Source organism: Rattus norvegicus, chromosome 14 (assembly GCF_036323735.1).
Source record: "Rattus norvegicus strain BN/NHsdMcwi chromosome 14, GRCr8, whole genome shotgun sequence".
NCBI classification, from domain to species: domain Eukaryota; kingdom Metazoa; phylum Chordata; class Mammalia; order Rodentia; family Muridae; genus Rattus; species Rattus norvegicus.
This window is the reverse complement of record NC_086032.1, coordinates 43,114,913-43,140,599: the sequence shown is the minus strand read 5'-3', so window position 1 is coordinate 43,140,599 and position 25,687 is coordinate 43,114,913. Positions and strand designations below refer to the sequence as shown.

The 25,687-nt window shown below is 44.5% G+C and overlaps 2 protein-coding genes across 9 annotated transcripts in view; one reads left to right on the top strand and one right to left on the bottom strand.

Moving 5' to 3' along the window:
* Smim14 (small integral membrane protein 14) overlaps window positions 1–3,846 on the bottom strand; it is a 43,869-nt gene extending 40,023 nt beyond the window's left edge. For 2 of the 8 annotated variants that reach the window (XM_063273438.1, XM_039092247.2), the window contains exon 1: window positions 3,231–3,368. The gene's annotated coding sequence lies outside the window, so the exon portion shown is untranslated. Of the gene's footprint in view, window positions 1–2,630; window positions 2,766–2,831; window positions 2,968–3,070; window positions 3,207–3,230; window positions 3,369–3,504; window positions 3,641–3,708 lie in introns of those variants that run through there. The other 6 variants (XM_063273436.1, XM_063273434.1, NM_001037792.1 and 3 more) reach the window with 6 other exon arrangements.
* Window positions 1–25,687, top strand: part of Rplp2l3 (ribosomal protein lateral stalk subunit P2 like 3) — a 188,672-nt gene that overhangs the window by 146,970 nt on the left and 16,015 nt on the right. The window lies entirely within an intron of this gene.

Sequence of the window (25,687 nt, the reverse complement as noted above, 5' to 3'; positions counted from 1 at the left end):
TAACAGAAATGAACTGGCCAAAGCAGACTGGGAGAATACTGACCACAGGGTACAGGAAGAGCAAAGGCCTCCAGGCAGTAGTTCGAAGGCTAGTAGACTCAGAGACAACAAAAAGGGATGACAAACAGGAATATACTGATGTGCCAGGTTCCAGAGTAGAGGACTGGGTAGGAAGTGCCTAACAAACCTGATACTCAAAGACCTACCTCCAAACCAGACACCTACCAGCCTCTGCCTTCCAAGGGATTGAAGGTATGTGCCACCATGCCAGGTTAGGGTTTATCTGGAATCAGAGACTTTCAATCAACCGTGTGTGTGTGTGTGTGTGTGTGTGTGTGTGTGTGTGTGTGTGTGTGTGTGACAGAGAGAGAGACAGACAGACCGACCGACAGACAGACAAGAGACAGACTCTAACCTAAAATCTGAGGAAACTCTTAGGTTGTGACATGAGGAATGCACCATATGTCAGTAGCTAAAGTTGGAGACAGACCAGGAAATTACTTCAGTTGACCACACAAGAGACTGTGGTAGTCTAGCAAGGGCGGTAGCACCAGGGATGGGAAAGGAATGCTTACTGAGTGCTGTAATTTCTTTTAATTAAAGGGGTTGGAGAGATGGCTCAGTCATTAAAAGCACTTGCTTCTTGTCTAGAGGACCCCAGTTTGGTTCCTAGTAACCTTGTCTGGTAGCTCATAAACTCCTAACAACCTTTAGCTCCAGTACTAGGGAATTCAGTACCCTTTTCTGGTTTTCTATGGCACACAAACATACAAACACACACACTCATGTGCTCATTAGATATAGACAAAAAAAATCAATCATAAACACTTGTACATATTAAAGAAAAAGAACTGTGGGCTGGAGAGATGGCTCAGAGGTTAAGAGCACTGATTGTTCTTCCAGAGGCCCTGAGTTCAATCCCCATGGTGGCTTACAACCATCTGAAATGGGATCCCATGTCCTCTTCTGGTGTCTGAAGACAGCTACAGTGTACTCATATACACAAAATAAATAAATCTTAAGAAAGAAAGAAAGAAAGAAAGAAAGAAAGAAAGAGAGAGGGAGGGAGGGAGGGAGGGAGGGAGGGAGGGAGGGAGGGAGGGAGGGAGGGAGACAAGTCACAGAGAGTACTAACCATCTGGAATTAATTCCTCAGGAGATAATGAACCACAAAGAGATTTATAGGTCTTAGAAGGCTTAGGAGACACCAGCCCAATTGGCATTAGCAGACTTAGGATGCTTCATGGTACTAAGCCTTTGAAGCTGGAGTGAAGAGGGCACTGCACTTCTGGTTAGGCTCCTTCAGTGTCAGTGGTTAAAAACCAAACAACAAAAAACCTGTACCAGATGGCACGTACCAAAGCCAGTTAACTATGTATGAAAAGTAAATTCTTCCAGAATCTTATGGCTGGGGCGGCAACAGGTGTGCTGCACTTGGAATGTGGTGTAACTAAGGGTTCTACCTAAACCTACCTGTGGAACCGTTAAATATGAAAACTTTACTAAAATTCCACATTGCACTTGCTGCCTTGAGAGTTAACAAGTTAACTCACAGGCCATTAAGTGTCTGGTTTTTTGTTTTTGTTTTTTTGGGTTTTTTTTGTTTTTTTTTTTTTTAATTTCACAATGTCACCATAGAGACATAGAGGAAAACTTTCAACGCCATGGCTTTAATAACTATTGATTTTCCAACATGGTGGAATTTCACCGTAAAAGGTCCACAGTTCATAGCTAATACACAAATAAATAACTGAAAAAGTGCCAGTATGTGAAGCCTACAGCCAGAGGGCAAAAAGCAAATGCATGAGGTGGAGAGGTGGCTCAGAGATTACAGCATAACTACTCTTCCACGGGACCTGGGTTTGGTTCCCAGCAACACAGCAAGTCCCATATCCCCTGGGATCCAACATCTCCTTGGGCACCCAAGAATGCACAAGGTGCACAAACATATATATAGGCAAAATACCCATACACATTAAATAAAATTAATAAAATTTATTTTTTAAAAAGCAAATGTATAATACCATATTTTTATAAAACAGTTGCAAAAGCATCTGGAAGGAAGGATATACACTAACATTCTGGCAAGAGGAGTGGCACGATTATCATTCTTTTCTCCTCATGCACTTCTATCAACAGTTCCTCCAATCATCACAAAAACATTTCGCAAAACAAAAAAACATTGTTTTAGAATAGAAAAAGAGTGGGTATATACATATCTATATCTATATCTATAGATATAGATATATGAAAGGGGGAAGTGCAAAAAGAAAATTCTCCTTTATCTATATCAACAGGATTCCAAGTATGGTAGAAGGAAAAAACCCACGACCAATACGGGAGGAAAAGATTTGATAAGAGGTCTGTTACTGACCAAAGGTACACCCTTCAAAGAGAGGGGTCTAAATTCCTAAGAATTCTGTCCAGATTTGATGGAAAGCAATCAATCTGTTTTTATCGTTCTTTCCTGCTGCTTTCCACAGAAACGCTTTAATTAAGTATCTTGGAGAGGGGGAAATGTCCCTTTTTAAAATCACGATGGAATATCCAGGCATGGTTTTCGGGACTGAGTGCGGAGGGCAAAAGGGTGGGCGGCTACACTACAGGAATCTGCGCGAGCAGTGAGTCACCTGAAGCAGGAGCACGCAGCTGCTTCCCCTAACCTCCACATCAGACACGGGGCAGCAGAGTGCCTCCTAAGCGTTTCCAGACTAGAATCCTTGGGAAATTGCAGGTTTCTCCAAATTCTGGTACGAATAGCTGCCAACTAACACCACAGCATAAAACCCGGAGGGTGTCTTCCACAAATGCAGGTATAAATTCTTCCTTACGCTCATCAGGCGCTCCAGATGTAAACCCAGGGCATTCCGTTAAGGCCGCATCCTCGGCTTTTCCAACTGGGGCAACTAAAAGCATCCTGCCGCCTCTCTACAGTTAGCAAGTATCATCTTGGCTAAAATCCTAACGTTTAACCAGCCACTTCGGAAAACTTCGGCTTTAAGCAGCGATACCGATCTCAAACCACTGCCAGGCTGTTGCCCCGCATTCCTTCCAATAACGGCGCTGCTACCTGCTCCATTGTCAGCCCCGGCTCCACAAACTGAACCAACAGAAAAGGGGAATCCTTTAAATCCGCAACACAATGGAGGCTAAAGGAGAGCTCTGGCTTTCAGGATGGCAGCTACCACACACAACAAAGGGCCGCGTCCGGGTGACTTCATCGAACCCACCAGGCAAACGCCACCGCCCGGCTTTCGGGGTTACTGTCCCCAATCCCCTGCACGCCCGCGCCGCCTATGTGGCCCTAAAAGTGAAACCACCCGGGCTGCGGGTGCCTGGCCAGCCCAGTTGCAGACTGCCGGGCCAGCGGCTGCGGGCTCCCCAGGTGCAGCGCCCAGCTAGAGGCGCCCGGTCTGCCGCAGCGGTCCCCGGGCACGCGCGGCCACAGAAGTGGCAACGCGAAGAGGGTCGCCGAGGAGGGCGGTGGGCCAGGGGGACACTCACCCGCCCAAACAAGCGGCGGGCGGGGAGGGTGGCGGCCGGGAGCGTTCCGGACGCCGCTGAAGCTGCCTCTGCTGCTGGCCGCCGGCCTCCTCCCCTCTGTTTGGATTCGATAGACCACGTCACTCTTAGCCACGAGACCCGGATCTGCCGGCTCCGGAGGGCGGCGCAACAGATTGTAGCGCCCGGAGCCTCCCGTGACCCTACCTAGTGAGCATGCGCGTGTCGCGCCGGCCACCTGCGTCGGAGGGGGGCGGCTCCCGCAGCCTCAGTGCTGACGTGTGTGGGCGCGCCGGGTGCGGAGGAGGCAGTTCCGGTGTGTGTGGTGGGGTGGGGTTGCTCCACTGTGAAAGAAGGGTGCTCGTGCTGTTGGATTGTCCCACGTAGCCTCCGAGTTGTCTTATCCTCTGACGTGTGTATTTGTTTGCTGAGGGAATGGCTTCTGTCCATCGCAGTATTTAGTCATACTTTGGTGGAAGGGCGTGCGCACACAAATTGATGACTGCCGAGACCCGGTCTACCTGCAGAGGTGGTGGTAGTTCATCGTCAGGCACTCGTGAAAACCGGAACTCGAAGATTACAGAAGCATGTCAGCTGTGGGGGGTTTGAGTGATCCTGATAACGTTCGAATTTTGGACTGGAAAACAGACCTAAATTAAGTTCCACATTAACGTTAAAAGAGATGTGTTAGAAGCCGGGTGTGACAGCTCAACAGCAGACAGAGACAGGCAGGCTGGTCTACTGAGCGAGCTCCAGGACATCCAATGCAGCAAATGAAGGGCGCCTACCCTTGGGTTTGCCCTCCTGGTGAGGGAGGGAATGTGACCAAAGGAAGTAGCACCACACGTTTCTTTGGCTAGGGAACTAGGAAGCAGTATTTCAACAATCCAAAGACAGCTTAATTTCTATGTAAGAAAGGTCGGGAAATACCAGCAAGTAGAAGTGTGGAGCCTGATAAGCAAAGAAGAGCATCTGTGGAAGCAGTTGTGGAAGCCCTTATTCTGCAGATGTATCCAATGACCTCAGAGGAAACTAAGCATATTTTTATAAGAAAGTACAAGAAAATTATTCCAAGAATCTAAAGTTTGAACCAAAAATAGTGAACTCCAGAAAACATCCACTTGGAATTTCATTTTCTTCCCTAATATTTTAACAATCTGACAACAACAACAAAACCTTTAAAACAGTGCTGTCCAATTTGTCTTAAGCTACAAGCTTTAAAAGTTCCATGATCGGGATTGGAGATTTAGCTCAGCGGTAGAGCGCTTGCCTAGCAAGCGCAAGGCCCTGGGTTCGGTCCCCAGCTCCGAAAAAAAGAAAAAAAAAAGTTCCATGATCTACAGAGGTATGGCCTGCACACTTTGGTAAGGTTACAAGTTAGAAAAGAAAACAAAAACTGACAAGCCAAAACAAGCATGGGAGCTCTGTCTTTTTCTGCACACTACAAAATTTCATTGAAGAAACATCCCAAATAAAAAAAGAAGAAAGAAACCTTCATGATTCTCCGTTGCTGAGTTGAGAAAAACAAAACTGACCATGCAGTGATGGCATAGGCCCTTAATACCGGCACGAGGCATCTCTTGAATTTGAGGCTCCCTGGTCTACAGAGTTCCAGGACAGCAAGAGCTACACAGAGAAACCCTGTCTTGAAAAAACAGAAAAAGAAAATGGATGTCCACTTGTCAAGCAACTTGACTGCCTGATTTGTAATCTCCTTTGACATGTTATTTTTACTCTGTTCTTAAAATCACCTATTGTTTTCTTTGACATCTGCGTGAAATATTTTCAGGGATTCTACATCTACATTGTCCTTGTTCATTTAATACTAGCACTTTATGAAGATAGCATTTCATACATTACATACATACATATATATGTGTGTATGTGCAATTTATTTTTACTTTATATGCATTGGTTTTTGCCTGCATGTATGTCTGTGTGAGGGTGTTGGATCCCCCTGAAACTGGAGCCAAAGGACAGTTCTGAGCTGTCATGTAGGTGCTGGAAATTGAAACCAGGTCCTCTGGAAGAGCAGCCAGTGCTTTTAAACTCTGAGCCATCTCTCTAGGACCTAAGATAGCATTTGTAATTGTTCCTATACTATTGTATGTGAAGGACCCTAGGGGTTTCCACCAGCCTTACACCCAACCACCTCAGGTCAAGGCTAGGCTAAGTTCCATTCTCCACCCACAGGAACATTTTTTTTTAATTTTTTTTATTGATTTTTATTTATATAAGTACACTGTAGCTGTCTTCATACACACCAGAAGAGGGTACCAGATCTCATTACAGATGGTTGTGAGTCTCCATGTGGTTGATGGGAATTGAACTCAGGACCTTTGGAAGAGCAGTCAGTGCTCCTAACCACTGAGCCATCTCTCCAGGCCCCACAGGAACATTCTTGTAGAAAATTCTCAGAATGTACTTACTGATGCTTGCTAGTCAATAGATTTAAAAATCAATATGCTAAGCGCAAGGCCCTGAGTTTGGTCCCCAGCTCCAAAAAAAAAAAAAAGAAAGAAAGAAAAAAAATCAATATGTTTAGCCAATAAATTTGAACTGTAACCTTGCTGATGTAACCTCTGCCCCTAAAAAAGTAAAAACTTCTTGTAATAACCATTCAGGGTCGCCTTCCAATTAACTCACCTTGAGGAACTACTGGAGGTTGACCCTGACCTTCGGCAAAATAAACCTCTTGCTTTTGAAGTAAGTACCACTGATGAAGGAGGGGGAGGGGGGTCATTTGGGGCTTGTCCGGTATTCAAGGAGAACCCCCACCACCCCATGGGGTGCTCCGTCAGACGGGGGGGTGGTGGGGGGGGAAGGCGTGTCCCTTGGAAAACCCAGCAGTCATTGATGCAGGATACCCTTTAACCTGACCTGATTGGAACTTTAATTCAGCCAAAGGTAAGGAGCACCTTAAGGTCTTCCACCAGGCTCTGTTGGCAGGCCTCAAGGCAGCCATCCAGCGGCTCACAAAGAACCAGGACTTGACTTGGTGATTGGAAACATTCCAGTCAGCCTGGGTGGAAACGGTGGAGATGGGCAAAGCAAAATGTCATCCCCCATGGTGATAGAACTCAAGGTGCAGGCTATCCCAGTGTCTCTCAGACAATACTCTATGTCTCGGGAGGCATGAGAAGTAATTAAGCCACACATCTCCAGGCTCCTCCAGCTTGGGGTATTACATAAGTGCCATTCAGTGGAACACACAGCTCCTGCCAGTTAAGAACCCAGGCACTAGGGGTTGGGGATGTGGCTCAGTGGTAGAGAGCTTGCCTAGCAAGCGCAAGGCCCTGGGTTCGGTCCCCAGCTCCAAAAAAAAAAAAAAAAAAAAGAACCCAGGCACTAACGATTATCACCTAGTCCAGAACTTATGAGAGGAAAACCATCAAGTGGCTAATATCCACTTGAGTTCTTCGCCACCTTCCAGAATTGCATACACAATCTTACACTTGAAAGATGCTTTCTTCTGCCTACCCTTGGCACCTCAAAGTCAAAAATATTTCACCTTTGAATGGAAAGACCCAGAAGATGGGACCACTCGTCAGCTGACATGGACTAGATTCTCTACCAATTGGGCTCAATCCAGTGACCATGCTGCCCAGTTCTGACCTCAAGCCACTACAGCACAAGTGTCAAGAAATACTGGCAGAAGTCCACGGGTAGAGAAAAGACCTCTCTGACCCTTACCTGGAACTGAGGCTACCTAGTTTACAGACAGGAGCAGTTTTCTCCATGAAGGTCAGAGAAGAGTCAGGTGCCGCCATGGTAGATGGCACAAATGTCATCTGGGCTGAACCTCTACCCCCCCCCAACCCCAGCACTTCAGTGCAGAAAGCAGAGCTAATTGCCCTCACCGAAGCCTTGGAACTTGGGGACAACAAGAAAATTAACCTCTACACAGATAGCAGGTATACCCAACTCCACAGGGGCTATATACCAAGAGAAAGGACCGCTCACATCAGAGGGAAAAGAAAAAACAAGAAGGAAATCTTGGATCTCTTGGATGCTCTAATGAAGCTGGCAACTGTAAGTATTATTCATCACATAGGACACATCAGAAGAGAAGAGACTCAGTGGCCCCGGGCAGATCAAGTGGCTTGAGCAGTGGCTATACAGGAGCCTATCCTGGTTATGGACCTGCAAGAGACACCATCTGGAAATGGGATTGGGCTAAGGGATGGCCTCACTTAGAATATATAACAGAAGAAAAGGCCCAAATTGCTAGCCACCCCACCAACTATTACTTAGAGAAAGAAGGACAATGGTACATTCAATTATACTCTCCAGAGAACAAGCAAAAGACTCACTTGGCCAAATGCAAAGATGGACTCATTTAGGGAAGTTTATCCAAGCAGTCAAGGGATCTAAGGTATATATAATGGACCTTAGGTTTGTAGCCAGAGAGACAGTAGAACAGTGTAAGGTTTGTCAGCAAGTAAGTGCTTATGCAGCCAAGAGCAAACAGAGCAAGAGACCTAGGGTATATTGGGAGGTCAATTTCAAAGAAGTTAAGTCAGGTAAATATGGTTACAAATACCTCCTAGTGTTTGTAGATACTTTCTCTGGATGAGTTGAGGTTTTCCCAACCAAGCAGGAAACAACTACTGTGGTAGCCAAGAAGATACTAGAAATTTTCCCAAGGTTCAGAGTGCCCCAGGTAATTAGATAACAGTCCAGCTTTTGTTTCTAAGGTAAGTCAGGGATTGGCAGAGATACCGCAGACTCATTGGAAACTCCATTGTGCATGCTGGCCCCAGAGCTCAGGGCAGGTAGAGAGAATGAACAGAACCCTAAAAGAGACCTTAACTAAATTGTCCTTGGAGATCGGAGATGACTAGGTGATGCTCCTTCCTGTGGCCCTCTTCCAAGCCTGGAACATCCCCTACCATTTTAACCTGACCCCTTTTGAGATCCTGTTTGGTACCCCAACTCCCTTGGTATCCATTGGGAGGTATCGCAACTCACCAATAGGAACCTCTTGAGATTCCAAGCCCTTCAATCAATACAACACAAGATTTGGCCCAAACTGTCTGCCTTATGCTCCAGGGACGTCAGAGACCCTTCACAGCTTCCAGACTGGTGACTGAGTCTACGTCCAGAGGCATTGAGCAGAGTTGCTGGAACCCCAGTGGAAGGGACCCTTTCCAGTGCTGTAAACCACTCCCACAGCCCTCAAGGTGGGCAGTATTGTGACCTGGGTACACACCCATATGAAACCTGTAGATACACTGCTCCCCAGGAAACACCACCCCACCCCCCGCTGGTCTGTACAGAAGAGGGACAAGCCACTCAAGCTCAAGATCACTTGGCACTGATCATGTCCGCATGGTGGTACCTCTGGAGTTTGATTCCTTCCCCATCCTATGCAGCCCCATGGGCCTTTCGTCAAATCTGGACTGTGGTTTCCACTGAAGATGAGGTCACCTCCCTGATGGTCCAAGCCCCTCAACACCTGGTGGCCCAACCTTACTTTCGACCTATGCCAGCTGGCAGCAAGACTTGACTCATGAGACATCCCCACCCATGACAGGAGTACTGGCGGAAGCAAACAGCCCATATGAGAGAAAGAGGGCTCTAGGCTGGGAGCGTGGGAGTGGTGGTGATAGGATGTGCATTCCCCGCACAGACCCTCATTTATGTACGTTTGCCCTTGAGATGGAAGAAGCAGGCAAGTTCACCAATGTGTGTGTGTGTGTGTGTGTGTGTGTGTGTGTGTGTGTGTGTGTTTAGGGGGTGGGGAAGTCCAGGTCAGTTTTATTGAGCTGCCTATGATGCAAGACTACAGGAAACACCACCTGGAATCCCTCCTCCTCTTGGGTAAAAAGAAATTACATGACTGGGGGCCCTACCAGGGGGACCAAGGGTATTGGGATACCCTTGCCCAAGTGCCACCTGTAACCCAATAATAACCAGATTCCCTCAGAATGGCAAAGAAGCGATGGGATGGCTAAAGGGAAAAACTTGGACTCGGGTTGTACAAATTGGGGTATGATGATAGCCAAGGTGAGAGAAGGGCTAGCCAAATGGAAGAAAGAACAGAGTCAGGGCTGGTTTGAGCATTGGTTTAACTCCTCCCCTTGGCTGACCATCCGCATATCCACCTTGTTAGGACCCTTAATCAGTCTCTTGCTACTGTTGACCTTTGGACCCTGTGTACTGAACCAGCTTATAGCCTTCATAAAAGAGAGAATAGGTGCAGTACAGCTGATGGTCCTATGCCAACAACATGAGACCCTGAGGACAGGACCTGAAGAATATGAATTAGTCACCAGAGATCCCTGAGCATAGGCAGCTCCACAATTGGAGCTAGTACAAGAAAAAGGGGGAGAATGAAGGACCCTAGGGGAAACCTTACACCCATCTGCCTCAGGTCAAGGCTAGACCAAATTCCATTCTCCACCCACAGGAACATTCTTGTAGGAAATTTTCAAATTGTATTGATTGATGCTTGCTAGCCAATAGATTTAAAGGTCAATATGCTTAGCCAATAAGTTTGAACTGTAACTTTGCTGATGTAACCTGTGCCCCTAAAAAGTGTAAAAACTTCTTGTAATAGCCATTCAGGGTCGCCTTCTAGGCACTCAACTTGAAGGACTAATTGCAGGTCAACCCCCCCTCCCCGACTTACCTGAAAATAAACCTCTTGCTTTTGCATCCATCGGAGTCCCGGTGTCTCGCACGAGGGCATCTCGAAGTGAGTACCACTGACTGAGGGTCAGGGTCTTATAGTACGCTCTTGACACTACTTTCTTTTTCTGACACAAGGTTTCTTTCCGAAGCTCATTCTGTAGACCATGCCTGGAACTTAAAGATCTACCAGCCTCTGCTTTCAGGAGCTGGGATTAAATGCTCACACCACCATGCCCAGAAATGTTTATTTCAAGTATTGATAACATTACACTGTTATCACTGCTGCCTTATGAAAGTATATTTCACATAAGTTATGAAAAATAATATATTTGTTTATTATTACATATCTTGTTTTCTTCAGGGGACACCAAATTTGTCTCAGTTTTCTTTTATCTAAGCATATGTTGTCTAATTCATTTCAGATTTACTGGAAATTTCCTAAGAATTCTTTCATATTTTAACATCCTTATTGAAGTATAATTCACTCTAATTCTGCCCTTTCAGTTGTATAGTTTCAAGAGCATTTTGGGCTCAGAATTTTACAACCGTTACAAATGTTAAAATACAACATATTTTTTTCATTATATTTGTGGGGTTTTGGAGGATTCTTTTGAGGTCCTTGTACTCACACAGCACTAGGAGAAGCAGGAATGTTAAACACTCAGTTTCTTCTCAATGGAGGAGATAAAATCAAATACCCACATTCCATCCATAAAGCTGAAAGTGGATGTTGTTAATGACCTGGTGACCTTTTTGCTATCAGCAGTGGCAGACCTCACCCTAAATCCCTAGACTGATTATGTCAGGTTCTTCCCTCCCTTCCCTCCACCTAGTCTTAGTTTAGATGTCTCAGGCACTTCATGGCCTGCTGACCTCTATGCTGACAGAGACCACACTAGATTCTAGGCCACACTAGATTTTTAGCTATAGAGCCCACTCTCATGGTCACATGTACCTTGTAAAGAGTTTCTGTGCAGTCACACCTTAATCTTTATTGTGCCCCTGGAATTGGGATGATTGGATGGTATTTTAAAGCTAAATATGCTAGCAATGAGCTGCTCCCCGAAGTCTGACCCAGGTTGACAAAGCCGATCTGCACCAGAATTTCATTCTCTCCTTTTTGAGGAGTTCACTCTCCTGTATGATACCTGCAGGGACTCCCTTACTTTTTTTCTTTTTTAGGGGGAGGAGGATTGAGACAGAGTATAGCTCCAGCTGTCCTGGAACTCACTATGGAGAGCAGGTTGGCCTCCAACTCAGAGATCTACCTGCTTCCATTGGGGATAAAGTCTTGCGCCACCACCGCCTGGCACACATGTGCTTTTGAATGAAATTTTAAAGATATCGTTGTATCAAGTTTTTCCCCAAGGATCTTGACTCCATATTTTGATTAAGTAATTTATTTTTGAAAGGGGGGATTGAATAAAAGAGGAGATATATAAGTTAAAAAATGGGGGGGGAGGAGTGTTAGGAAGTAGTAGGGAGAACCCTTGGGTGAGCAGGCCTGGTGAGAGGCCATAGTCCACTGTATGTCCTCAGTACATGCTTTATAAAGCAAGTTACAAGGAAAGATGTTGGTATCCTAGGTCAGCCACCAACATGATCTTCAGTGATCCTCACCTCTGCAGTGCCTTGTTCCCTCAGGGTTTATTGTATCAATAGGATAGTGTTAAAACTGTGGCTTCTGAAGGTAACTCAAAAATGTGCTCATTGGAGCCCTCCACTCCCTTTTAGATTGCCTGTTGGTCCAGCAGCAGGGCCTAAGGACACAGAAACTTAAGGCAGGAATATTAGATGTTCAAGCCCTGCCTGGGCAGGTCACTGAGACCCTATCTCTGCAGAAAAAGTAAAGCAAAGGTCTGGGGTGTTTTAAAAGGTTTGGGGTGTAGCTTAGTGAAGTCTTGGTCTATCATGTTATAGACCCTGGGTTTTGTTGGTTTTGGTTTTTGGTTTTTCAAGACAGGATTTCTCTGTGTAGCCTTGGTTATCCTGGAATTCACTCTGTAGACCAGGCTGGCCTTAAACTGGCTGCCTCTGACTTCCAAGTGCTGGGATTAAATTCATGGGCTCTGCATGGACCCTGGTTTTAATCCTCAGTTCAACATTAAAAAAAAAGGAGTAAGGTAATGGTGGCCCACACCTTTAATCACAGCACTCATGAAGCAGAGGCAGGAGGATCTCTAGGTTGAAGGCCAGCCTGGTCTATAGAACAAGAAAACCTTGTCTTGAAAAGCCAAACAGAAGAAGAAAAGGAGGAAGAGGAGGAAGACAAAAAAATTAAAAGTCTTACACACATGCACACAAATCCAAGCTGCCAGCCATGTGTGTGTGCTGCTTGGACTGACCCCATTCAGTTAATCATGTATGCAGATAATTTCATGCTTGCCAAGTATCTTGTCACATTCCCATAGAAGCCTTACTCCACAGACATGGGAAACCTACAGAGATTAGAGTCTTTAAAGTCAGTCTTCCTACACTTCAACAAATAAAAAGAGATACGTAGGCCAGGCGAGGTGACACATGCCTCTCTTCCTACCACTCCTGAGGCAGAAACAGAAGGATCTTTTGTGAGTTCGAGGCCAGCCTAGTCTATATAGTTTCAGGCCTGCCTCAAAAACATAAGTAAATATTAAATTTGAAAAAAGAATGTAGGTGTAATTCTATGTCTAATTTGGCAGAATTTCCACCACAATGTCTACATGTCTACGACATGGTGGAGATGGCAACATTTTAGATGGATTTTAGAATTAAATAATGGAAAACTGGCACAAATATCAATAAAGAAGTGACATCATAATATATGAGCATAACAAATCATTAGGTTGGTTTTAATGCCAGTAAGCATATATCTTATAGAACATAGCTGTTAACTGACACAAAAAGGAGATACAAATGACTAATATCTGAAAATCTTCAATACGATTAAACAACATACAACTAAAAGTTTATTTTTTCTTTGACACTTGTATTTATGGGTAGTATGTGTGAGTGTTTAGGGTGTGTATGTGTGTACACCCACGGAGGCAGGCAAGAGGCAGTCCCTGTGGAGCTGGACTTATGGCTGTAAGCCACCCAGTGTGGTTTGCTGGGTTACTCTTGGGCATCGTGTGCTCTTAACGACTGAGCCATCTCTTCAGCCTCTTTTTTTTTTTTTTTTCCTTTTCTTTTTTTCGGAGCTGGGGACCGAACCCAGGGCCTTGCGCTTGCTAGGCAAGCACTCTACCACTGAGCTAAATCCCCAACCCCCAGACTTATGTTTTGTTTTGTTTTGTTTTGTTTTTTGGTTCTTTTTTTCGGAGCTGGGGACCAAACCCAGGGCCTTGCGCTTCGTAGGCAAGCGCTCTACCACTGAGCTAAATCCCCAACCCCTCTCTTCAGCCTCTTAAACAACTTCTTAACTCCTACATTAAAGAAATATTTTTACTTTCAAAGATTTAAAAAATCTTTGTAGTTTAAAACAGGAGCCTGTGTGTAGTTTGTACACATTAGTGCAAAGCCAGTGCAGGACAGAAGGTGGTATTGGGTCGCCCAGAGCAGGAATTATGGGGGGTGTGAGCTCCTGGGTGCTAGGCACTGACCCTGGACCCTCTGTAAAAGCAGCAAACTCACCATCTGCCCAGCCCCAGGAGAAATATTCTTACAAGGAAGAGTTGGTATTAACAGTCTTAACTGCTGCTGGTAGACATGTAAATTGGGGTGTATGTTTTGAAAATCAATTTGACAGTATTTCAGATTCCATAAAAATAGTCATATAAACTGGTGTGGTGGTCTAACCTTGCAATGAGTCTCTTACTCTAGAAATGGGTAAGGAGAAAGATTTTGAGTCGAAGGCCAACCTGTGAGAACTTGCAGGTGAGATGGCTCAGAAGGTAAAAAGCACTTGCAACTAAGCCTGTCATGTGGCGAAGGTGAAAACTGATTCTCAAAAGTTGCCTTCTGGCTACATGCACACCGTGGCATGCTCATAAACTTCTCTCCTCACATAAATGTTCCTTTTTTATTTCTTTTTTTTGCATAAATATTCTTAATAAACCACATTAAAGAGCCAGGTGAAGCGGCACACACCTGAGTCTCAGCACTCAGAAGGCAGAGGCAGGAGAGTGTCTCGAATCCGAGACCAGCTCCGTACATAGCGAGTTCCAGGACAGCCAAGGCGACACAGAGAAATCTTGGTGCATTTTTTCTAAAGCAAAAAGTGACATTACGTTAGTCACCCCTGGAAATGAGTAGGACAAAAACAAGAGATGCCCTTATCTTTTTTTTTTACCTGCATATGGTTCAAAATTACACATTACAAAAGAGCACAGATTACTCTTATAATACAAAAGTCATGCATTAGTGTTTTCATTATTTCTTGCAATGCTGGCAATCAATCTTTCTCGCATGCTAGCAGAGTCTACTGCTGAGCTAAAATTCTCAGCGACATGTTAACAGGATGTTTAGCTTAGGTTCCTGGCTTGTGTCACACTCTAAGCTCAAGCAGGCTTCCTACCTCAACCTCTTGAGACCTACAAGCATGTCCAGCTACACCAACTTGGTGTCTGTGAAGACAAGATCTCACTATGTGGCACTGACTGGCCTAGAAATTGCTATGAAGACCAGACTGTCCTGGAACTCAGATACCTGTCTGCCTGTCTGTCTCTGCCTTTGCCTCCTTCCTGCTGTAATTAAAGGCATAAATGAATATGCCCTGATTTTTCTTTTCCATTCCTAAAAATTGTGTTCGCAGTGCAGCGTGGTGTCACGTGCCTTTAGTCCCAGCACTTAGGAAGCAGAGGCAGGCAGATAAGATGTCTGTGAGTGGGGCTGGGGATTTAGCTCAGTGGTAGAGCGCTTACCTAGGAAGCGTAAGGCCCTGGGTTCGGTCCCCAGCTCCAGAAAAAAAAAAAAAAAAAAAAAAGATGTCTGTGAGTTTAGAGTCAGCTGGGCCTACTTAGTGGATTCTAGAACAGTCAAAGCTACAGAGTTAGAGCTGGTCTTAGAGAAAAAGAAAAAGAAAAAGAAAAGGCTGCTGCATTAACCTATCCAGTCTACCATAAGGGAATAACTAACTTTACTGCCTTTTCTGAAGACTAGAAATCCGAAATCAAAATGCCAGACGGGTTGGCTTCCAATGACTTCATGCCTTCCTGATTTTCAGATGACCTCTTGCTGCCCAAGATTGATGTCTTCACAGAATCTTTATACACACACCCTTCTGCTGCCTTTCATAGGCTTAGATCTTTCAAAACGTATTTTTAAAAAGGGTTCTTAAATGATTTCGCCTCCTTTCTAGCCCACCACTCATCAGAAGCAGTGGAAAGGAAAGGTTAATAGAACAAAAGAGGATGTGGACCTGTGTAGAAAGAGTCCTTTTGAGCAAATCTAATCTGCATTGTCAGGATATCAGCAGTTCGGTTTATACAGATCAGCAGCGGCAGCAGCTCAATCCACTCACAAACACCATTGGCAAATCAGCAAGGGCAGCTCGACCCTGAAGCAACCATAGGGCTCCACTCATTGGCCTGAATCTGAGGAAGCAGCAAGAAACCAACAGAACCCCGTCAGAGGTGTTTGGTGGTGTTTCTCTCTATGGAGTCGCCGTAAATCATGGCAAAGATGGCAAGGCGTGCCAATGTCACCCAGTGTCACCACTGTCCTTTGGGCTATATTTACATACTTTCCAAACATCCCCTGTTCTCTCAAGTATCCGCCCTAGCAAAATATCGCATACCCCTTTTCTAGGCTGCATCTAGAAGAACATCACATGTCTGTTCTTAGCAAAAACATCCTTTTATAAGGCAGGTTTTAGAAAAACATGACACAACTGAGTTTACAAACAAACAAACAAACAAACAAAAAGTCCAAAATTTCCACTTCAGCCTTTCTTTCTTTCTTTTTTTTTTTTTTTTGGTTCTTTTTTTCGGAGCTGGGGACCGAACCCGGGGCCTCGGCTCGGGGCCTTGCGCTTCCTAGGTAAGTGCTCTACCACTGAGCTAAATCCCCAGCCCCTAAAGTTAACAGTCTTAAAGCTGGGGTTAGTAGTTCACACTTTCAACCTCAGCACTCTGAGAGCAGAAGCAAGCAGATCTCTGTGAGTTTAAGGCCATCCTAGTCTACATAGTAAGTTCCAGACAGTTAGTGCTACATAATGAGACTCTGTCTGAAAAAACATCCCCACCCCCGAAAAAAAGGTTAACATTGTTATCTGGTTGTAGTAGCCCATGACTTTAATCCTGACATTCGGGAGGTAGACAGATCTTTGTGATTTTGAGGCCTGCCTGGTCTACATAAAGTCTCTGAAACTTGCTGTGTTGCTGAAGATAATAGTGAACTCCTTGAACCACCTGCCTCCACTCCAAATAGGACTGCAACAGAGTGTCACGTGTCCAGATTGGCATGTAACATTTTAAGATTTATTTTTAATAATGTCTTTGTGACATTATTAAAATTTTAAAATGTCTTTGTGAGGGTACGTGTACATGTGAGTACAGGTGCTCCTAGAGGCCAGAGGAGGGCACTGGATCCCGTGTCATTGGAATTACAAAATATCATGAGCCCTGACTCCCCATGTGGACGTTGGGAATCAAACTCGGGTCCTCTGCAGGAGCAGTTTATGCAGTAACCACTCTCCAGTTCTTGGATTTAAATCTTGAAGTTTTCCCAAGCATTACAAGATAATCTTAAGTGTCTCTTTTTGTGATCCATTATGTCTTCATGTGACTAAATCCACAGACACTATTGCTTGAGCCATCATATAAAAGGATAAACTAGCAAAGATTCCTAAATTAAAAGAAGGAAGTGGAGTTGGGAAACCTCTGGGATTTTTATTGGGCCCTTTCATTGACGACCTGTTTGCTTTTTCTTATCAAGTACCAAAGGTAAAGAAAGGCAGGCAGACAGATGGTACAAAGGCCCTGACAGGGAATCCAGTTGGGGCTGAGGATCTGAATCAGTGGTAGAGGATTTGTGTAGTTTGTGAGAGGTCCTTGGTTTTAAGCGCAGCACAGACACAGAGAGAGAGAGAGAGAGATATACATACACAGAGAGAGACACACAAATATACAAACACACACATATACACAGAGATAGATATACACAAAGACACAAATGTACAAAACGTATACACACAAAGATAGGTAAACACACACACACACACACACACACACACACACACACACACATACCATAATCCAATTAGTAGAACTGAAACCAGCATCAACCTCTGATCAGAATTCTTTACTCTGAGAAGGCTATGCATCTAAAGATGAAAGTTAATTGGAAGTAAGTTATTGCCTGTGTCTAGAAGTTCCACTGTAACATATATATTATATAAGTATTGTTTTGTTAGTCTTTTTTTTTTTTTTTTTTTTTTTGGTTCTTTTTTTCGGAGCTGGGATCAAACCCAGGGCCTTGTGCTTCCTAGGCAAGCGCTCTACCACTGAGCTAAATCCCCAACCCCCTGTTTTTGTTTTTTGAGACAGTTTCTCTACATAACCCTAGCTGACCTAGAACTCATATGTAGACCAGGCTGGCCTTAAACTCACAGAGATCCACTTGCTTCTGCTTCCTAAGTGCTGGGATTGAAGGTGTAGGCACCACCCAGGATATAATTATATACATATAAAGTTCAGCCTTATTTGCTGATCAGATGGCACAGCAGGTAAGAGTGCTTGCTGTATCAGATTCCATGTAAAATCTAGACACAGTCAACTGTGAGAAATGAGAAATGTTTTTTTCTTTCTCTTAAAGATAGCTAGCTCAGGGGCTGGTGACATGACTCAGCGGTTAAGAGCACTGACTGCTCTTACAGAGATCCTGAGTTCAAATCCCAACAACACATGGTGGCTCACAACCATCTGTAATGAGATCTGATGCCCTCTTCTGGTGTGTCTGAAGACAGCTACAGTGGACTCACAAACATAAAATGGATAAATTAATCTAGCTCACTAAGGGTCAACATTCCATAAATCTTCCCCACATTTAATCTCCCTGATCTTATAAACCTTTAATAAAAAATATTTTTAATTATATTTAAGGAGCTAGAGAGATGACTTAGGAGTTAAGAGCACTGACTACTCTTCAAGAGATCCTGAGTTCAAATCCCAGCAACCACCTGGGGGCTCACAACCCTCTGTAATGGGATCTGATGCCCTCCACTAACTTTTGGGTATACATTCAGACAGAGCATTCACACAAATCTGTAAAAAAAAAAAAAAAAAACAAAAAACCCCAAACTTATATTTTATGTATGTGTGTGCCTGAATGTATGTGTATTCACCATGTATACAGAAGCCCAAAGAAGTCAGAAGAGACATTGGATTCCCTGGGACTAAGCTGCCATGTGGGTATTCTGTAAGAGTCGTAAGTGTTCTTAACTGCTGAGTCATCTATCTCTGTGGCCCCTGATGCTAATCTTTTAATCTTCTTCATATAGCAAACCATTTTAAAATACCAAACACACCCCGAGACACACATCCCACCTACACACTCAGTAGGGACTTTTGTAGTTTCTGAGTTCCAGTTTCAAATGTGGAGAGATAAGTCCATGTGGATGATGTCTATATGCAGGTGAGGGCAGGCACAAGATAAGGCAAGGCCTGTGATTGGGCAGAAAAAAAGTAAGGCGGGCACAGAATTTTGGAGAGGGGAGAGGAAGAACCAAGATGGAGGCAGAGAAGGACCACCCAGATCTGTGTGGCCTTAAAGGGCCACAGGTAGTTATGAATATTTCATAAGGGATGGACTTTTATAGGACAATTTGTCTTATCTAGGTGGGCAGTTCATATCAATATGAATTGGTTCAGAGTTTATTGTGTGGACATTTTGTGCAGTGAGAATTTACTGATATAAATCTGATTAATAAATTATAAGCTTATTGAGTTTTGACTTTAACAGGTTAACGGGAGTTGTGACTATAACCACAGGGGGCAGATGCTGGGATTGTGAACAGAGTTCACAGCAGAGAGTTGCTAGAGGGCGGCTACTGCTGGGTCAAGAGAGTAGCAGGCAGCGCCAATGTGGGGCAAGCCATGGATGTGGAGAGACCGCTGGAGACAGGGAGTAGCAGAAGGTAGGGTGGTGTGGTGACTGGTGCCCAGTTCTGTTTACCACAAGTCCACTGGACCCGTCTACTACTGGTTTGGTTGGAGAATGGTAGGCTACAAACTCTTGAAGGAAGCACTGACATGCTCTTTAAAGAACTAGGAGAAGTTGTGCACTGTGGCACTTGCCTTTAATCCTAGCACTCCAGAAGCAGAGGCAAGTAGATCTCTGTGAGTTCAAGGCCAGTTTAGTTTTCAAATCCAGTGCCAGGTCAGCCAGGGCTAAATGGCAAGACCTTCCCTCCAAAATCACTTAACTCAGGTATAGTGGTACATATTGCACTCCAGGCACTTGGAAGATAGACACACAAAGAGTAGGAATGTGAGGCTATCCTCAGCTATATAGTGAGTTCAAAGACAGCCTGGGTTATCGGAAAACCTATCCTTTAAAAAAAAAAAAAAAATCAAGGAGTTGGGGATTTAGCTCAGTGGTAGAGCGCTTGCCTAGCAAGCGCAAGGCCCTGGCTTCGGTTCCCAGCTCCGAAAAAAAGAGAAAAAAAAAAAATCAATTCTGAGGGCCTTCTGTAAGCAAACCATTTTCTGGAGTGCTGGTGGTGGGACATATCAAAAATCTTAAGTATGTATTTTGAATTTGTTTTAAATTTATTCTTCTCTCATACATTACAACCAGACTACAGTTTCCCCCTCCCCTTCTCCCAGCATCGCCCCCACATCTTCCCCAGATCTACTACTCCTTGGTTTTCCTTCAGAAAAGAGGGAATCTCAGCCCAACAAACCATAAGAAGTTACAGTAACAGTAGGCACAACCATACCAGGCCACCCCGAAGGAGAAAAAGGGTCCCAAAAGCAGACAAAAAGTCAGAGACAGGGTTGGGGATTTAGCTCAGTGGTAGAGCGCTTGCCTAGCAAGTGCAAGGCCCTGGGTTCGGTCCCCAGCTCTGAAAAAAAAAAAGTCAGAGACAGCCCTCCCCAGACAAACACTAATGTTAGCAGTACTACAACATCACAAGTGACACAACCATAATGTTGGTATTTTTTTAAAAATATTTATTATATACACTGTAGCTGTCTTCAGACACACCAGAAGAGGGCATCAGATCTCATTACAGATGGTTGTGAGCCATCATGTGGTTGCTGGGATTTGAACTCAGGACCTCTGGAAGAGCAGTTAGTGCTCTTAACCACTGAGCCATCTCTCCAGCCCCATAATGTTGGTATTTTGTCTAAGCTCCACCCCCACAGTTGCCTGGCAACAGCCAGCTGTGCCTGACTATAAAGGGGGCTACTTGCCCCCTCCTCTCCCTCTTGCTCTTCCTCTTTTCTTTCTTTTCTTTTTTTTTTTCTTTTTTTTTTTTTCTTTTTTTCGGAGCTGGGGACCGAACCCAGGGCCTTGCGCTCGCTGGGCAAGCGCTCTACCGCTGAGCTAAATCCCCAACCCCTCCTCTTTTCATACCCCCTCTGTCCCTGTCCCTTCTCTCCCCATCCCCGACCCTTCCCTCCACGTACCCATGGCCGGCCTCCTTTCCTCTTCTCTCCTCTTCTTCTCTCATTAAACCTCTCCATGTGGAACCATGTTGGCATGGTATGCTTTATCCTGGCGCAGGCCAAGACTTAAACACCAGCATTGGTCCTAACACATGACACATATGCAGAGGAACTAGCTCAGACCCACACAGGCACCTCGATTGTGCCTCCGGTCTGCGTGAGCGCCTATGAGCCCTGCTTAGTTGATTCTGTGAGCTGTATTCTTTAAGGTGTCCCTGACCTCTCTCCATACTTACGTGAACGTATGAACACGATATAGGACATCTCTTAATGATTTTCCCTCCTCTCCTTCTGGAGAGTTGCCTTGTTTGTTCTATTTTACTTTCTTTTATAAAATCCTATTGAGTCTGGAGAGATGTCGTCATAGAAAAACAAAGTGTATGGCTGTGGATACAGCTCCGCAATGGAGTGGCTGCCTAGCACGCAAGAGGCTTGCATTATTTCCTACCACCGTGAAAGAAAAAAAAGAGAGAGAAAATTAATTGTAGGGAATGTAGTGTCGAGGGCCTAGGAATCAGACAGACTCTCCCATAGGCAGATAGGGAGAGGAGCAACGGCTAAGTAATAAAGGGGTGAACTTCCACGGAGGCCGACTTCTTTGCCTGACCTGGGACAAAAGCCAGGCAGATTAAAATAAAGGCCTGGTGGGCTTTTTCTCCTGCCAGTAAGGTCCCTGCTCATGGACTGGCTAAACAAACTCAAGGCCAGATCTTGACACTTTCACAACAGTTGTAGACCAATCGGCCATCCTGTCGCTCTTCAAACTGACCAATCCCTAAAGCTGGGGAGGGCGGCCCTTCAGATACTTTAAAAGTCCCAGCCGCCAAGGGGGACCTAAATGTTGGCTTCCAGAATCCCCAGCTCAGCTCGGCCGAGGAGCTTTTCTCTGTGTGCCCAGAATACGTGTTTCCTCATGTAATCCGGCCTTTCCTTACTGGATGATTCTATCCATTCCGGTTTGCTGTGTTAAGAATTTCCCTGCCACTGCCCGTCTCACTGGAGACGTTCCCTGCCTGTGAATTCTTCCGCTGGCAGAGAAAAAAAATCCAATCAATACTCTAGACTAAGACATCCAGGGGGTAGCAGTGTGAGACTAACCAGTGGCCTGAGGCTCAACAGTTGGACATCTTGTTACCATAACAATTAAGATGTTTTGTTATTTAAAACAGTTTTCTCACTATGTGCCCCAGGTTAGTCTCAAACTCAAAACCTTCGGGCCGGTCCCAAGTACTAAGTACAGGAGCATGCCCTCAAGCCTAGCTACAATTTTTTTCCCTCTTTATGTATGTGCCTGGCCAAAAAAAAAAAAAAAAAAAAAAAAAAAAAGCCAACAATTTGTATGCTGTTCTATTGTATGCTACAGCCACTGTATATAAAATAGTTATGACTTCCTAGCAAAGGCAGGCAGATTTCTGAGTTCAAAGGCAGCCTGGTTTACAAAGTACATTCCAGGCTACCTGCTGAGACTCTGTCTCATTATCTATGTATCTCCTTAAGAAACAGAAATCCCTGAAAATTCGAAAATTCAGAGATAGGCGTTAAGGGCTGGCAAGTAGAAGAATGTATTTTTAGAATACATGCTATAGAAAGGTTTTGGTAATCGGTTTCAAGTTATTTTTGATACTAAATAGCAAATACTTTATTTAGTATTCACTAGTTCATCAAAGGTCAGAAAAATCTCTGAAAGACCCAATCACAAATGGTATAGACGTTTGGGGTCTGCAGGATTTGCCGAAGACACTCCAGTCGACAGAGAGCAGTGTTAAACATTGTTTTCAGTCTGCAGCTGTGAGGAAACCTTCCCAGATTGAACCCGTGGAGAAAAACATATCAAATATGAGGGTTTTTTTCCTATCAAATACTATGAACTTGTGTTTACAAGGAATTAAAATCTTTTTTATCTCTTTCACCTTGTAAAACCTTTTATGCAAAAGTTTTAAACCCCACCACCACAAGATAAAAGCTTTATTGACACAAAGGCTCCTTAAATTCCAGGGACTTGATAGTCTGAAACATTGGCCCCTACCCCCTTTGGTTCCTTTGTACCAATCTCTAAAGACTGAGCAGAGCCATCATGCCTCAGCCAATGGCAGAATCTGCACGTACTTCTTTTGGAATGCACCACTTGATCTAAAGTTTTGCCTCGTTAAGACACATTAGAGCATTAATCAGTTTCTTTGCAACCAGATCTTGTTTCTAACAGTACTGGAAGACTTTCGGCAGCGGCAGCCATCTTCCAGCAACTCACCAAAATGTTGACGAACACAAAGGGAAAGAGAAGAGGCACTCGGTATGTTCTATAGGTCTTTTAGGAAACATGAGATTATTCCTTTGTCCACATAATGTGAATCTACAAGAAGGGCCATTAAAGAAATGGGTACTGTTCAAAAAGGAATGCCCACGGCAAAACCGGGACTGTCTGCAATGTCACCCAGCATGCGGTGGGCATCATTGTAAACAAGCAAGACTCTGGCCAAGAGGATCAGTGTGTGGATCAAGCACATCAAACACTCGAAGAACAGAGACAGCTTCCTGAAGCGGGTGAAGGAGAACGATTAGAAGAAAAAGGAAGTCAGGGGCTGGGGATTTAGCTCAGTGGTAGAGCGCTTGCCTAGGAAGCGCAAGGCCCTGGGTTCGGTCCCCAGCTCCGAAAAAAAGAACCAAAAAAAAAAAAAAAAAAGAAGAAGAAAAAGGAAGTCAAAGAGAAAGGCACCTGGGTTTAGCTGAAGCGCCACCCAGAGAAGCACACTTTGTGAAGACTAACAGGAAAAAGCCTGAGCTGCGGGCTGCGGGACCCCATTCCGTACGAATCCATGGCCTAGCATACAAAAAGGAAATGAAGGACCTGCACTGCAACGTGTTTTCCTTAAAAACAAAACAAAACAAAAAAACAGTACTGGAAGAACCCCATATGGTACACTCAGGAGTCACGAACTCCCCCATCTATGCAAGGTCACAGGAGGTGGAAGCAACCAAAAACATTCTTAAAAAAACCGACCAAGGGCTGGAGAGATGGCTCAGAGGTTAAGAGCCCTGTCTGCTCTTCCAGAGGCCCTGAGTTCAATTCCCAGCAACCACATGGTGGCTCACAACCATCTATAATCAGGTCTGGTGCCCTCTTCTGGCCTGCAGGCATATGAAAGCTATATGATGAAAGCTGTATGATGTATACATAATAAACAAATAAATAAATAAATGTTTAAAACAAACAAACAAAAAAACCTCAGATAGAGAATGTACTCATATATAATAAATAAATACATAAATCTTGAAAAGAAAAAAGGGCTCAGATTTGCTACTAAATCTTCTAGCTGAGGAGGAAATGTATTTACAGTCTGTGGCAAGCCACATGCGGGTGTTGGATATTGAACCCCTTCTCCAGTTGCTAAATAAAGTCTTAAAGGCCTTGACCCAGACAAGACAGTGGGTTATATTGTGACACTTGTTTCAAGAATAAACACCAACTATTCCTGAAGCTCTTGCAGCTCGGGCTAAGGCAAGAGACATTTGACTGAGAGTGTTGTGGGGCTATCATGGCTTACGGGGCATTGCTGTGGCTGTAGCTTAAATGTCACCTTTTCACCTGATCATCAATATCTGTCACACTGAAGTTCCACTGGTTTTAGCTATGCTATTGAGATGGTGATTTTGCAGGAACTTACCTACATAGCTAGCAAATTACAAAACTCTTTGGCCAAGGCTCCAATTTGGACCATCCACTTCCAAAGCCCTCTGAGAAGATACAGTGATTTCTGCACCAAAGCAGAACCTGCATCTGGTTCCATATATATATATATATTTTTTTGGTTCTTTTTTTCGGAGCTGGGGACTGAACCCAGGGCCTTGCGCTTCTGGTTCCATATTTTAAGCAGGGTAGTCAGGGTCCTGGAATGGTCACTCAGGATTCCTTACTGAGAGGCAGCCTTTGCAGTGATGAAATCCTTACTTTCCCGCAGAAGCTGTAGGGGTGTAAGGAGTTTCATTTGAGCACATTCAGTCTTCTTTGGTTGTTGGTATGGTTTGCTTCTGGGCTGCTCTATGCATTAAATTTGGTCTCCAGTTAATGAGGTGATGGAACCTTTAGCCTGGTGGAAGGTCTTGGTCCACTGTGGGTGTGCCTAGTGACTTAGTAGGGACTGCTGGGATTTCAGCTAAGGTGGAAAGGGCTTCCTCTCTGTATTCCTGTGAGATGTTTTGTCTCCACACTGGCACAAAAACAATAGGAACAAACTAGCTATAGAGTGTAGCTTCCAAAAATACAAACCAAAATAAACCAATCCTTTTAAAAAATATTTATTTATTTATTTATTTATTATATCTAAGTACACTGTAGCTGTCTTCAGACACACCAGAAGAGGGCATCAGATCTCATTACAGATGGTTGTGAGCCACCATGTGGTTGCTGGGATTTGAACTCAGGACCTCTGGAAGAGCAGTCAGTGCTCCTAACCACTGAGCCTTCGCTCTGGCCCACCATTCTTCTTTTTAAGGTGATTACCTGAGGTGATTACACTATTGGAAAGCTGAGGAATGCAGCAATAGAAGAACTCCACTTAACTATGACTACTGACTGAGAAATGCCTCAGCAGTGTTGGCTGCTCTTCCAAAGGATTCTGATTGGTTCCCAGAACTCACATAGCATCTCTATCTCCAGTTCCAGGTAATCTACTGCCCACTTCTGATTTCCTCAGGTACCAGACACTTATGTGGCATACAGACATATACGTAGACAAAACCCCCATACATAAAAAGGAAAGAAAAAGGAAAAAGTAGACATCTCCTGTGGAAGGACTGTCAGTATGTTGTTATGAACAGAGTTTGAGGCAGTATAAAATCACGTGGATCCAGCAGATGAGAATGAACAAAGAGCAAGTGGGTGTCGTGGTGATGCTCACCTTTAGTCCCCTCTCTGGGGACAAAGAGGGGAGAGGCGGTAATCTCTGTGTTCAAGGCTAGCCTGG